The sequence below is a fragment of the Protopterus annectens genome, chromosome 16.part0 (assembly GCF_019279795.1).
Source record: "Protopterus annectens isolate FY-2018-M chromosome 16.part0, PAN1.0, whole genome shotgun sequence".
In the NCBI taxonomy this organism is placed as follows: domain Eukaryota; kingdom Metazoa; phylum Chordata; order Ceratodontiformes; family Protopteridae; genus Protopterus; species Protopterus annectens.
In genome coordinates this window covers 118528146-118543460 of record NC_056750.1, presented here as the reverse complement: position 1 = coordinate 118543460, position 15315 = coordinate 118528146, and the positions used below count along the sequence as shown (strand labels likewise).

The 15315-nt window shown below is 41.2% G+C and overlaps 1 non-coding gene across 1 annotated transcript; it reads left to right on the top strand.

Moving 5' to 3' along the window:
• The first annotated feature begins 8823 nt into the window (after positions 1-8823).
• On the top strand, positions 8824-8896 carry TRNAR-ACG. The gene has a single exon. It is a non-coding gene; the product is annotated as a tRNA-Arg (tRNA).
• Positions 8897-15315: the final 6419 nt, after the last annotated feature.

The window sequence follows — 15315 nt, the reverse complement described above, 5'->3', positions numbered from 1 at the left end:
CTCAGCCCTCCACCTCTTGGATGACTCCGCCCTTCGATGAGTTGGTGCAGCTGGTCTCACGAAGGGTGTGGGAGTCTCCGGATAATATGGAGCCTGTCCCTAGGAGGCCTAATAGGTTTATTCCTGCCCCTCTGGGTAAAACATATTTAACTAAAGGTGTTCCGGTTGATGCCATGGTGGTAGCTGCGGCCACCAAGAAGGAAATGTCTGAGACTTCCTCATCTATCCATCCTCCTAATAGAGACTCTAGGATTATGGATAGATATGGGAAGCGCATGTTCAGTTCAGCGACCTTTGCTCTCCATTTACTGAACTATTTAATCCATTTCACTAGATTACAGAGAGATCTTTTTAAGGGGTTGGGAGATACTCTTCAGGGTACAGTGGATGCAGGAGCCTCTAACAAAGTTGCTGCCCAGCTTTCTACCCTTAATTCTATTGTCAACTCATCCTATGCAGCTGATGGAACGAGTAGGGCAGCGGGTACAGGAATCGCTCTTAGGAAACATTCCTGGATGCACTTGTGTTCCTTCGCGGAGCCTTTCAAGTCATCCTCTGTGAACATTCCCTTTGATGGCTCGTCCCTTTTCGGCCCTAAATTGAAGGAAACCTGAACCAGATGTGAACAGGATGGAAAGACTCTGTCTGCCGTCGGGGTCTGTTTTCCCACCCCTACCCGACCCTATCCCACAGGTCAACGGGGTGAAAAAATGTGGTTCCGAAAAGCGCAAGGAGCCTTTCAGGACACAAGTGGTGAACCCCCCTCCAGGGGCAGAGGAGGGGGTAATAATGGAAGGTGCCGCCCTCGTGGCAGAGGGGGTCCGCAACACCAGGGTGACAGATCACTTCTCTGGGAAGCCCTACCAGCACTCTTGAGAGGAGGCCTAACTGTCCTGCTCTGGAGGCAGTCGTGGGTCACGTGTCTTTGTACCCAGACGCCTGGCTCAAAATAAAATATAGCTGGGTACAAAGCATCATTTCCAGAGGATATTTCATTCCTTTCACCACACCCCCTCCAATCGTAAGAAAAATCCCGGACGTTCCACCCAGTTACAGGGAACAGGCAACTATAGAGGTCCAAACGTTGCTAGCAAAAAAAGTCATCCAGCCAGTCCCAGCAGACCAAACAGGGTCCAGAACTTACTCAAGATTCTTTTTGGTTCCAAAGAAGACAGGGGACTGGAGACCCATACTGGACCTCAGCAGACTGAACCAGTATGTAAAGAAAGAGAAGTTTCGGATGGTCACGCTTCAGTGTATACTTCCCTTTTTAGGGAATGACAGTTGGATGTGCTCGATAGATCTCAAGGATGTCGTACTACCACATAAAAATGGCCAGACCATCCAAGGATCACCTGCACTTCTGGCTGAGAGCCAACCACTACCAGTTTCGAGCCTTGCCCTTCGATCTCGCTACAGCTTCCAGAGTGTTCACCAAATGCATGGCAGTGGTTACGGCTCACCTGATGCGTCTAGGATTCCAGGTGTTTCCTTACCTAGACGATTGGCTTCTTACCACCACCACCAGGCATCAACTCATTCAGGCCAGGGAGGCCACTCTGTCACTCTGCAATCATTTTGGCATTACAGTCAACTCAGAAAAATCTGCCTTGTCGCCATCGTAGCATATCGTTTTTATCGGGGCAGAGTTAGACACCACCACCACTCTAAGACTTTCATTGGAAAGAGTCGTTCTAATTCGTCAACATGTCAGCATCTTATCAAAACACAAAGCAGCAGCATTAGAAGTTCTGAAATTTTAGGCATGATGGCAGCAGCAATTCTAGCCATACCACTTGCTCGGATGCACATGCGGCTTCTTCAATAGCTGTTGTTCACTCAATGATCTTACCAAAAGCTACCTATGGATCACAATATACTGATCACAAATTCTTGCAAGAAGGAACTGCAGTGGTGGTTGACCTCACTCCATGTCACGATAGGACACCCATTTGTGCTACCCCGTCCAGCAACTACTGTGACCACGGACGCTTCCCTGATAGGGTGGGGTGGGGGGGCATTTTCAGTGAAAGACCGCCCAAGGCACATGGACCGACCAAGAGACACATCTGCATATCATTGTCCTAGAGATGAGAGCAATACTTTTAACATTGTAGTACTTCCAGGACTCTCTTCCTTTGGGCATGATTGCGATTCAGATGGACATGTCAGTGGTCTGGTATTTGAACAAACAAGGAGGAACCAGGTCTTACCCCCTTTGTCGAGAGGCTGTCAGAGTTTGGCAGTGGGCTGTTTCCACCCAGCGCTTTCTGTTGGGAATGCACATCCCGGGGAGATCCAACTTGATAGCTGACAAACTGAGCAGGGCAATCTTGTGGTCCCTCAAGAAAGAAGTTGCGGAAAGGATTTTCCACCGATGAGGCCAGCTTTGCTGCGACCTTTTTGCTAGTCACATGAACATGAAATGCAGAAGCTATTTTGCCCTGATTCCCCCTCCAGGGGAAGCCCCAAGGTACGCACTCATACACGATTGGCCTTTGGGCTCCTCCATGCATTTCCACCAATCCTATTGATACCCAAATTTCTACAGAAAGCAAAATCCCTGGGAAGGACCATCATTTTTATAGCCCCTCACTGGCCTCGTCAGATTTGGTTCCCCTTCCTTCGACTTCATCTGGTGAAGGATCCTTGGATCCTGGACCCAGATCCAGACCTTCTGACACATCCGTCATGGGATCTTCATCCTTCTTTGCAGTCCCTGAAGCTAGCAGCTTGACTGCTCCAGTTCCCATCATAGCCAGGTTCTATAACCCTTCCAATGAGTCAAAACGGATCCTTTTGTCCTCTCATAAATCTTCTACGAGAAAGCTTTATATGAGCAAATGGAAGAAATTCTATATGTGGGCCTCTAAAAATAATATTGATCCTTACCAAGCTCCTATGGCTTCCATATTAGAATTCCTGACTATGATTTTTCAGTAGAGGAGCTGCAGCAGCAACCGTTCAGGTTCAGTTGGCTGCTATCTCTAATTTTCATCTTGGATTTGAAGGTTTGAATATCGTGTCTCACAGGTTATCCAAAGCATTTCTTAAAGTGACTTTTCATATTATTCCACCTGTGAAATCTCCCTATTCCCCATGGAATCTAAATTTTATGCTCTCACGCATAATTCTTCCACCATTTGAACCAGCTTCATCTTGTGATCTCTAATTTTTGTCCTGGAAGACCATTTTTCTGGTAGGTATCACTTCTGCTCGCAGAGTGTCAGAGCTTCAGGCTTTATCCATCAAGCCTCCCTATTTGATATTTCATGCTGACAGAGTTTCACTTAGAACAAATCCCTCATTCTTGCCCAAAGATTGCACCAAAACCAATCTCAACCAAGTTACTGATTTACCACTTTTCTTCCCCAATCATTCTAACAATTTAGAGTATATGCTGCACAAACTTGATGTTCACAGACAGCTCAGATTTTATTTGGATAGAACAAAGGATTTCAGGAAATCAGGCCAGCTTTTTGTCTCATTCTCAGACCCTAGAAAAGGGAGACCAGTGGCTAAAACAACACTGTCTAACTCTAAATGGTTATCTGTTTGTTTCACTTTTGACTATTCAGTTGCAGTTATGCCTTTACAACACAAGATTAAAGCTCACTCAACCAGAGCAGTTTCTACATCATCTGCCAGACTTCCCGTTGACAACATCTGTGCAGCAGCCACTTGGTCAAAACCTCATACCTTTATGACTCATTACAAAGTTGACGACCTCCAGGGACAGAGCTTCCTTTGGATCCATGGTCCTGAGAGATATACTCCCGTGAGCCACCCGAGGTTGATGGTGCTTGGGACGTTACCCATCAGTAAAAAATGAACGGCGAGATAGAGCAACTTCACATAAAGAAGTTATGTGCTTACCATAACGTTCCATGTGAGTTCATCTTGCCTTCATTCTTGCGTCCCTCCCTCCTTCTCCCTCCTGGGCTGATAGATGACCGATATGCTGGATCCATCCTGGTTACTCAAACCTTCTCTTCCTTTTCTCTAGGAAGATAACAATGACATATGGTTTTAGTATACACAGCAGACAAGATCTAAGGTAATTCACAGGTGCATCATGGGATAGGGACTTGGGCTCGAGCTACCAAGGGTAATACAGGAGGGAAAATGTGGTTCCGCAAATCCCAAAAAGGTTTTCCTCCGACACAAGGTCAACCCTCTCCCTGAGGCAGAGGGGGAGGATATAATGGAAAATGCCACCCTCGTGGCAGAGGAGTTCTGCAACATCAGGGAGACAGAGAAGCTTTCTCTGATTGTCCCTTCCGTCGACCCTGAGAGGTTGCCCGACTGTCCTCCTCTGGAGGCAGTCAAGGGTCGTATATCGCTGTACCCAAGCGCCTGACTAACTATCACTCGTTGGGTGCACACAATAATATCCAGAGATTACCTGATTCCCTTTATTTCCGAACCCCCAACAAAACGGTCTCTTCCAGAAGTACCACCCATCCAGCTAGACTGTGCAACATCAGAGGTCATCTCATTGCTGCAAAAAAGAGTCATCCAAAAACTCCCCGCAGAACAAGTAGGATCCGGAACTTGCTCTCGATTTTTTTTAGTTCCAAAAAAGACAGGGGGCTGGAGAACAATTCTAAATCTCAGCAGGCTCAAGTAGCATGTAAGAAAATCAAGAATGGTCACTCTGCAGTCGATATTTCCCTTTGTTGGGAAAGACAACTGGATGTGCTCAATCGATCTCCAGGATGCGTACTACCACATCAAACTGGACAGGCGCTCCAGGACACACTTGCGCATCAGGCTGGGAGCCAGTCATTTTCAGTTCAGAACACTGCCCTTTGGCCTCACTACAGCCCTCAGAGTATTTACCAAATGCATGGCAGTGGTAATGGCTCACTTGATACATCAAGGATTCCAGGTGTTTCCATACCTAGACGACTGGCTCCTCACTGCTACCACCAAGCATCAACTCATAAGGACCAGGGATGAGACTCTATCCTTGTGCGCCATTGTAGGCATCACTGTTAACTTGCAAAAGTCAGTCTTATCCCCCTCACAGCATATTGTATATCTAGGCTAAGAAATAGACACAACCACCATGCCAGTAAATCTAACACAGGAAAGAGTGGAATCTCTACGCAGTCAGGTCAAATCCTTAATAAACAAACAGAGTCCAGGCCAGAGTAGTTCTTCAAGTCCCAGGGACTATGGCTTCCGCTATCCTATTAGTTCCTCTTGCACACCTTCATATGAGGATTCTCCAATGGATGCTATTTGCACAATGGTTGATGCAAGACCTTCTATTGTCTCACCAGATATTAATAACAAACGTATGCAAAAAGGATCTGACATGGTGGTTACACACGAAACAACTTGTCCTAGGTCGTCCAATTGTTCCTCCCCAAGAGAAAGCAGTTTTGACCACGGATGCGTCCCAGATTGGGGGGGGGGGGCATTATCTGGGAATGACAGTCCAAGGTACTTGGCAGAACCACTTGCAATCAGTGTTCTGGAGATGAAAGCAGTGCTATATGCATTGCAAGCACTTCAAAGCTCCCTTCCCACCTGGACGATTACAGTTCAGTCAGACAACATGCCTGTCGTGTGGTACAGAAACAAGCAGGGGGGGGGGTCAAGTCTTACCCGCTTTGCCGAGAGGCCTTAAGAGTTTGGAAATGGGTGATGGATTTCCCCGGGATATGCGTTGCTATCAGGAGCGTTGAGTATCCAATGTAATAGCGGACAAATTCAGCCGAGCAATTCTGATACCTCCAGAGTGGTCCCTGAATCCAATGGTTGCGAAAGAGATCTTTCACAGATGGGGCCAGCCTTGCTGCGGTCTGTTTGCCACTCACCTGAGCACCAAATGCAGCAGCTACTTTGCCCTCATTCCCCATCCAGGGGTGTCAACCAGGGATGTTCTAGTTCACGATTGGCCCCCGGGACTTTTGTCTTTCCTCCTTCCCCACTCATCCCCAAAGTAATGCACAAAGCAAGACAGTTGAGGAGTTCCTTGATCCCCATTGATCCTTACTCGCCTCGACAGTTTGGTTTCCTTTCCTGTGGCCCTACCTCTTAGAGGAACCATGGATTCTGGACCCATCTCCAGATTTCTTGATTCATCAATTGGGAAAGTTCCATCCCTCCATCCACACCCTCAAATTGACAGCATGGCTGCTCCAATTCCTTGAATAGCCAGGTGTATTCCCTTAACCCCAGTGGTCAAACGCATCTAATTTCATCCCATAAACCTTCCACTCAGAAACTATATTCTAGCAAATGGAAAAGGTTTTCCCTGTGGGCTACGAATCAGGGCTTGGATCCATATACAGCTCTCTTAGAATCTATTTTATCCTTCCTAACAACAATTTTTCATGAAGGAGCAGCAGCCGCTACAGCTGGAGTTCAGTTAGCTGCCATTTCCAATTTCCATTTTGGTTTCATGAGAAATCCAATCATGCAGCACTCCCTGTGTAAAACTTTCTTAAAAGGAGTTGTTCTTCTTAGGCCTCAAATAAAACAACCATTAGAACCCTGGACCTTAAACTTAGTCCTCTCATCTTTGATGTCTGCAGCCTTTGAGCCATCCTCGTCGCCAGACTTAAAGTTGTTATCATGGATAACCTTGTTCTTGGTAGCCATAGCATCTGCTAGGAGAGTTTCAAAACTACAAGCTCTAACTATTTGACCTCCTTACATTATTTTTCACAAGGATAGTCTCTCTCTCTCTCTCTCTCTCTCAGGACAAACCCTTCCCTTCCTTCCTAAAGTATGCTCAGAGCACAATCTGAATACTACCATTGAGCTACCTGTGTTTTTAACAAACCACTGTAATAAGTCAGAGTACAGACTACACCAGCTAGATGTTCACAGAATACTCAGGTTTTATATGCACAGGACTAAAGAATTCAGGAAATCTGATCAACTTTTTGTTTCCTTTTCTGACAAAAGGAAAGGCTTGCCTGCTTCTATAATTACTCTTTTGAAATGGCCTTCGGATTGCATATCCTTTGCTATTCAACAAGCTGGTAGACAATTACCTGTCAAAGCTAAAGGTCACTCTACTAGGGCTATAGCTACTTCATGTGCCTTTAGATCTAGGCTCCCAATTGATACTATTTGTGCAGCAGCTACTTGGGCAAGACCACATACGTTTGTTACTCATTACAAATTGGATTTGGCCTCCCGGGACAGGTCATCCTTTGGATCCACTATGCTGAAGAATCTCTTCGCTTGAACCACCTGGGGTGAAGGTGCTAGGGGCGCTGTCCCATCCAGCAACAATTATTGCGAGATAGGACTACATAACATAAAGAAGTTATGTACTTAGTATAATGTTCCGTGTTTGTAGTCCACCTCGCCTGTATTCTTGCGTCCCTCCCTCCAACCCCCTTCCTATTTCTGGGGGATCTGGTGGACTTTTTTTGGTGATGCCTGACAATGTTCTTTTATTGTCCACCTGGAATAGATTATATTTCTAATCTTTTGCTGTATTTATACAGCTTCTTTCTTATTCTTACCTGATAGGTATTCTTTGCTTTCTTGCAAACTAGATCTGGGGAATTGCCGTGAGGCACCATGGGATAGGGGCTAGCCTCGAGCCAGTAAAAGTTCTCGAGCTTTAGTATCGGCCAAGTCGGAGCCGAATATCGACTCCGAATCATACAGCAAGAATATAGGCGAGATGGACTACAAACATGGAACGTTATGGTAAGTACATAACTTCCTTTTTTTTAAATGTGCTATATGTTGGTGTATTTTTTTTTTTTGTTAACTTATTGGAACTTCCATATGTTGATTAGAATTCAGGGTTTATAACCTTGTTAGTGGTGTGGTGGTGTATGTTTTGGTTTGCTTAGCAAGCAAGGTTACTGAAGCAATGACAATGTACAGGCTTTAAAAACAGAACATTTGCTCATTTGTTTGTACTTGGTACAGTGTGAATGGTGGTACTTCTGCTCCACATTGTCATCTGAATAGATGTCACGTGGGGTGCTTTGGTAATTAGTCTACTGTGATGCCATCAGTTTAATGCTTAATATGACATTGCCAACCAGTTTTGCTTTAGTTCTTATTGTGAACTGTTTATTGATTTAACAGTATGTGCTCTTTTAGCAGTTTAAAGAAATGGAATATTATTTTATTTTATTTATTTATTTTACATTTGTTGGCCGGGCTAGACTAACTGGATATATGTCCATTTTCAGTAGAGGCCCGGGGAGATAAGCTCCAAGACACGATCAAATACAAGTACATACAACAAAAAGCAAATATAATAAAAATCATCAACAATGGTAACGTGCAGTACAGCATAGAGGTTAGCACAGGATGTACAATTAGGGCAAGAGTCATAAACAGTGCAAATTGCAGGTATAGAAACATCATACAGGTAAAATCAATAGTAGAAAAAGGAAGTTAGTTGTGTAGTGATGTTACTAAGGATTTACTTAAAAATAGGTATCTACAGAGGATAGAAATAATGTAAAAAAAGGAGATGAGAAAATTATAATAAGGAAGATATAACAGTGGATGATGAGCACTGGATAGGCAAAGTCAAGTTTGAAGAGATAGATGACTAGTCTGGTTTGGTACAGGGGCATAGCCAGTATGATTTGAGGTAAAGTTTAAGGCAATCCTTCTGACCTTTATCATTTCTGCTGGTGTCACTGTCACACTATTTTAGACTCTTTATGTTCAAATGTTTGTCTTTCACAGTTAGAGCCTTATTCCATATATTGTACACTGCCCTGTGAATGTGTTTCATGCCATGCACATTCACTGTTACTTAATTTTAACTTTGTAAGATAGTCTGCTGTTTACAGACCCCATAGTGGCTTTTATAAACATGTAGGGCCAGTGGCGCAATGGATAACGCGTCTGACTACGGATCAGAAGATTCTAGGTTCGACTCCTGGCTGGCTCGAAACCTTTTTAAATTACTAGTTTATAATTCATTGCAAGTAATTTTTCAGTTATCTGATATTTCTTTTGATGTCTTTTTCCATTCTGTAATCTTTTTAAAGTTTGAGTTCAGTGGTCTGTCTTAACTGAAAAAAATATTTTAATTTTGGTTGCCCACATTGTCTCTTATTTACACTTTTAAAATTTATTAAAGGAAAATAAAAGTATAGCTTATTTAGTAAGTAAAAATAAAGAAAAGAAAACTGAATATTTAGGAAGGAAATTCAAGAGAAAGAAAGAAAAATCACAGAATTGGTTCCTGAAAAGAAATATTTAACTGACAAAATTTAATTTGTTTATTAAATGTTTCTTTCCAAGTGTCTGTCCATTTTGTGCATTTGCTTTTGGTGTCCACTGTTGACTGAGTTACCAAATGAAGAAGCACATGCACAAAAAAATTAAAACAGGCAATGACGTATGCAATTGTATATGCTTCCAAACTAAATTTACTATTAAAAGTAGAAATAGGCATGTGTTTAGAGTACAATGGGCATTCATTGAAAAGTAATGAAGTACAGTTATGCTACCTAAGCTTCTGCCCCAGGGGTATGTTATCATGCCAGTCTTCGCTGCCTGATAGGAAGAGTGATAGTGTGTAATGTGACTGCATATTTTTTAAGTATTGTTTTTGTATACATTTGTATTTTATGCAAAAACAACACTATAACAGCCACTAAAAACATAGCTTATTCCCTGAAACATTTCACCCATCAAAGAACCTCCTCCTTCAACCTCAGAAGTCTCTCTGAGGTTACACTCATCCTGCTAGCATCAAAAAATAAATTGCAGTGTACCAACCATGCTTCTTCCGTACCCTGCTGCTAAACTCTGGGAATTGTTTCCAGACTCACTAATTGACTCCCATCCTATCCAGATTGCAGACCTTAACTCAAAAAGCACCATCATAATTAAGTCTTATGTAGGTGTTCTCAGTTTGGGCATGTTTCCCAAACCCTTTAATCCATATGCTTCCCTTAGCCTGTGTTTTAAGTCTTCCCTTCATAGGGAGAACCTTGTAGATAGGTTTAGGTTTCTGTACTGTGTAATGCTTGTAATGGCATTAAAGTTTATAGTTTATATCTGCTCTGTTGATGTGATTGTAATGACTTGGGCTGTGTGTCAGGTCTATTAAGATCAGCACACTAAACTGGTAAATGTACATAGATAGTAAATAAATGGGCAAATTTAAAGGGATTCTGGATAGCTAAAGAACAAAGCAGTACGCCTATGTCATTTGCTGCCTGGAGTGGTTAAGGTAAGGTGTATATAGGAAATTGTTAATGTTTGTGTGAGAGATTGTCACATTGAGAAAACAGCTGATTTTATATGCTGAGCTGTGTCCAAATGAAACAGATGCATACATCATTAAAAATGAGAATGCGGTACAGCTGGGGTTGAGAATATGTGCTTTCATTGATGTTCAGTGATCTCAGACTTGGTTTATAAAAACTTGCAGTGATTTGGGAGAGCAGGATGTTCCCCCTATAAAAATAAAAAACAAAGTTACATTGTGTTGCTGACTGTTCATTATGGTGTCTCATTGTGAATGTGCTGTTGGAGCATGTGAATGTTAATTTCCTTCTAAGAATGTGTAATGTGTATTGGAATGAGTGTTGATTGAATGGAGAGAGTTTGGGTAAGCATGTCAGTTTGTATTTGGTTGCAGAGGAAATTAGGTTTTTGAACTGTTGTAGTGTAATCACTGCTTAATTTGATAACTCAGTATTTTTTGTTTGTTTATATGTAAAATCTTGATTATAACTTTACATGCAGATGTGTATACTGCAGGCATTAGGACCAATTGTCAGATAAAACCTTCTCATGCTGGCAAGCAAAAGAAATGGTATGAAAGTGATTTTTCAGTTTGTGGATGTAAAAAAAAATTCTCTTTCTGATCATCATTGTTTTGTCACAAGTTCCACCTAAGAATGGACACATTCGATGCTTGTACTACCTTTTTGCCCAGCTTTACATGGTCAGTGTTTATTATGCTTTAATGTTTAACAGATCTACTAAGTAATGTTCCATTATTAATGAAGCTTTCTTTACTGGAAAAAAGTAGTGTTCACCCACCCAGTTTGTCTGTTCTTTTTCTCATTCTTGTGTGTTTGTTGACTGAAGATCTTTTGCCTCAAGTATAATAGTTTCCAAAGTTTGTCAGTAAAGATGTGTACAAAATTTCATGGTGTGCCAATACTCTACTGTGATATGATAGAATCTGCTGCTTCCTCATCTTTTTGCATTTGGGCCACCCCTCTTTCCTTTCTAAATTAGGGGAGTATTTGACCTGAAATTTAGAAATGATGCTAAAAAAGTAGTTTGTTGTCTGGGTAATACAAAAATTAAATATAGACCGCATAAATTAAAAAAAAAAAAAAAAAATGCATTACAGCTCATACAAAGATTATTTAAAAAAAAAAACAAATTTCATAAATGGCACGGGGTTAAGGGAGGACAGTAGTCTGTCTGATATTGTTCATTAACTTAACAGTCTAATAACTTTTTAAGTTTATAAAAGCAATAAATATATTTGTGAATTACTAGATGGCATATTCTTTTTTATAGTTCGTGTTTTCTTTGTGTACTTTATGAGGGACTTGCAAGGAGTTTTGGTGCATACAAGTACTTAAATAGGGTACCTTAGTCTTATTCTTTTAGTGCAGGAATCTGGGACAAGCACAAAAATAAACTGATTTTTTCCTATACAATAACAAGCTTTGGACTAACATCCTTTCTTAAGATTATGAAGTCTGAAAATAAAATGTGTCTTTGTGACGCCACCCACAATGATCTCCCAGAAAACCACTAGATAGGTAGGGTTAACAGAATGCAACCGTTGCATTCTGCACCTGGCCCAATGTCAGTCATTGTTTGCCTGCCCATCACATCTGCACAGGAAAAACGATAGCCCCTTTCTTAACAATCAACTGAAGTAGTCATATAGCAATAATGTACAGCAGTACGTGGGCAGTTACATGTGTAACAGTTGTACAGGCTTAGGCTCATGTACAAATACAACCATGTAAGCTGTAAAGAAGTTAAGATTAGGAAATGTGAGGGCTGTATAGTGTAGACGAGTAGCAAGTATGAGGGCTTGTGGAAAGGTGATGAGTTTTATGATTAGAGATTGGGCAGTATTTGGTTTTATTCACTAAGTGAACTGGTCCAAGGACCCCCTTTTTGTCTATGATCTTGGGTGCAGAAGAAGAAAATACTGAAGAAGTGTATAGTTGGTAAAAGACTATAAAGCCTGGGACCTTTCTCAGCCAAAATGAGAGTCATATTCCTAGAACCACAAGCCGCTTTATTTAAAAAGTAATATTTTTAAAAATATGTTATATTTTGGTGTCTTCAATTTTTTTTTTTTTGTTAAGTTATTGCAACTTCCAGATGTTGATTAGAATTCAGGGATTATAAACTTGTTGTTACTGGTGTGGTGATGTACATTTGGACTTGCCTAGCAAGCAAGGTTACTGAAGCAATGAAAATGTACAGGCTTTAAAAACAGAACAGTTGCTATTTTGTTTGTACTTGGTACAGTGTGAATGGTACTTTAGATGTTACATGGGGTGCATTGGAAAATTAGTCTATTCTGATGCCATCAGTTTAATGCTTACTATGACTTTCACTGCTCGTAGTGACATTACCAACCAGTTTTGCTTCAGCTCTTACTGTGAACCTTTTTCTGCTTATTGATTTAATGATGTGTTCTTTTAGCAGTTTAAAGAAATGCAATATTATGGCAATCCTTCTGACCTTTGTCATACCATAGACTATTTATGCTTAAATGTTTGTCTTTCACAGTCCAGGGCCTCATTTCATTCATGCCATGCACAGTCACTCTTACTTAATTTTAAATTTATAAGATAGCCTGCTGTTTACAGAGCCCAAAGTGGCTTTTGTTAATATGGAGGGCCAGTGGCTCCATGGATAACGCATCTGACTATGGATCAGAAAATTCTAGGTTCGACTTCCGGCTGGCTCGAAACTTTTTAAACTACTAGTTTAATTCATTATAAATAATTTTTCAGTGAGCTGATATTTGCTTTTGATGTATTTTTCCATTGTATAATCTGTTTAAAGTTTGAGTTCAGTGGTCTGTCCTAACTTAAAGTATTTTAAGTTTGGTTCCCGACATTGTCTTTTATTTACACTTTTAAAGTGGTGTTGTGTCTTTCGGCTTATCCCGGCCAGGGGTCACCACAGCGGAACTCCGGTCCGCTAATGTTTGGTAGTGGATTTTTACGTGCCGAGTTACCAGCCCTGAGGCACAGCCTTCAACGAAGGCACACCCATTCACGCATACCTCCACACAGAAGACGCTTTAGCCGAGAACCGAATGGGACAACGTCTTGCTGTGAGAGGCAACAACGCTACTGCAGCACCACTACCGTGGATACACTTTTAAAGTTCATTAAACTAAAATAAAAGTATGGCTTATTTAGTAAGTTAAAATAAAAAAAAAATTAATATTTAGGATGGAAATTTAAGAGAAAGAAAAAAAAAAACAGAATTGGCTCCTGAAAAGAAATATTTAACTCATGAAGTTTCATTTGTTCATGAAATGTTTCTTTCCAAGTGTTTGTCCATTTTGTGAGTTTGCTTTTGCTGTCCACTATTGATTGAGTTACCATATGAAGAAACAGATGCACAAAAAATTAAAATAGGCAGTGACGTTCAATTTTATCTGCTTCCAAAATAAATTTACTATTAAAAGTAGAAAGAGGCATGTATTTGGAGTACAGTGGGCATTCATTGAAAAGTAATGAAGTACAATTATGCTACCTGAGCTTCTGCCCCAGGGCTTTATCATGCCATGGTCTTCACTGCCTGATAGCAGGAATAGTGATAGTGTGTAATGTGACTGCATTGTTAAGTCTTATTTTTGTATGCATTTGTATTTTATGCAAAAACAAGACTATAACACCCACTAAAACAGAGCTTCTTTGTAAGTCTGAAACAATACACATATGGCACATTTTGTTTCATGCTGTTGTAGTTGATCATTAATTCTGGATGTGGGTACTGTGTTCCCATCACTGCCGTGCAGCCATTCATTGTGCACTTCCTTCCCCAGTTTAACCACATCTGTCTCTGTCTGAAAGATATTCAGTCTTCAATTTCATTCTTCCTCTGTGGTCACTGTTTTCCTTCTTGCCATAGTAAGTGGACTTTTCCATCCTACGGTGATGACGTTTTACCGCTGTTTTCTTCACATTAAAGATGGAGTCATTCCTCGTCACTTTTCTCATATCCTATAAGCTTTGACTACAGATGGTAGTTGTTACTTTATTGTATTTTGTTTTTTGAGATCTCCAAATGGGCCTGATTCATTTTTAATAGAGGTGTGGGAGAAAAGCCCCAAGCATGCCAGCTCTACGGGATAAATACGCACCAAATGATGTATGTTTGCTAGTGGTCTGGTGCCAGAGGAATGCAAGTGGTATGGGGGTAGGTAACTCATGGTGGCTTCCTAACATTTAGGGAACATTTATTGGTAAAGTTTTGCGTTAAGAGCAGTGCTGAGAGGAAGACAAGGTTCTACATTTCAAGGAGCTGGGGCTTTGTGTATGTGAGCCTGCCAAGGAATGAGAAGTTAAGGGTATGCTGAAAGGCTCAATTCATATTGGGTTTAGCTTAATGAAAATCCCACCCGGGTTCCCATCCAGCTCTGGAGTGTTAGGAGCATTAGAAAAAACTCCTAAACAATGCTGTATGATAGTTGAGATCTTTGCATGGTGTGCTTCCTCTCCCAGTTTCCTGGGACCATGAGGGAGGCAAGAATAAGCAACCATTGGGATAGGGTTCTCATGATCTCAGTGATAGAATTGTGGGAAAAAAAACAGACTGACGAAATCTAGTAGGCAGACTGCAGCAGTTTGCCAGATCCAGTGCTGAACATTACATGGGATTCCAAAGTGATAGGTTGCTGAGGGCAAATAAACACATGCAGTATTACTTATTTTGTGAAAATTACATACTTGTTGACACAACCATCTGCAGTTTTGTAGTACTGTTTTATTGTTGATAATTGAAATTCAGTCCTTGTTGTGCTGAAAGCTTGTAAGTTATTTGCATTACTTGTGTCATTGAAAGTAATGTCCCAGGCTGTACTGCTTCATTTGATACACTGTTGCTATGACTGGTTTACCATAGTGAATTCAATTTATAATTTATACTTTTTTGTTGTTAATGCAGGTTTTTTGTGGACACATTGATTTTGTAAAATGAAGCCACCTTACAACCCCTTGTGGATGGATTTGAAACACTGGCTGCCACTCCATGGCTCAGTGCTAATGTTTTACTATTGAATTTGCGAAGTGCCTATGCTCGACTAGCATGTGGTTGAAAGGCAGTTTTCAAATGGGCAGAATGCTGAAC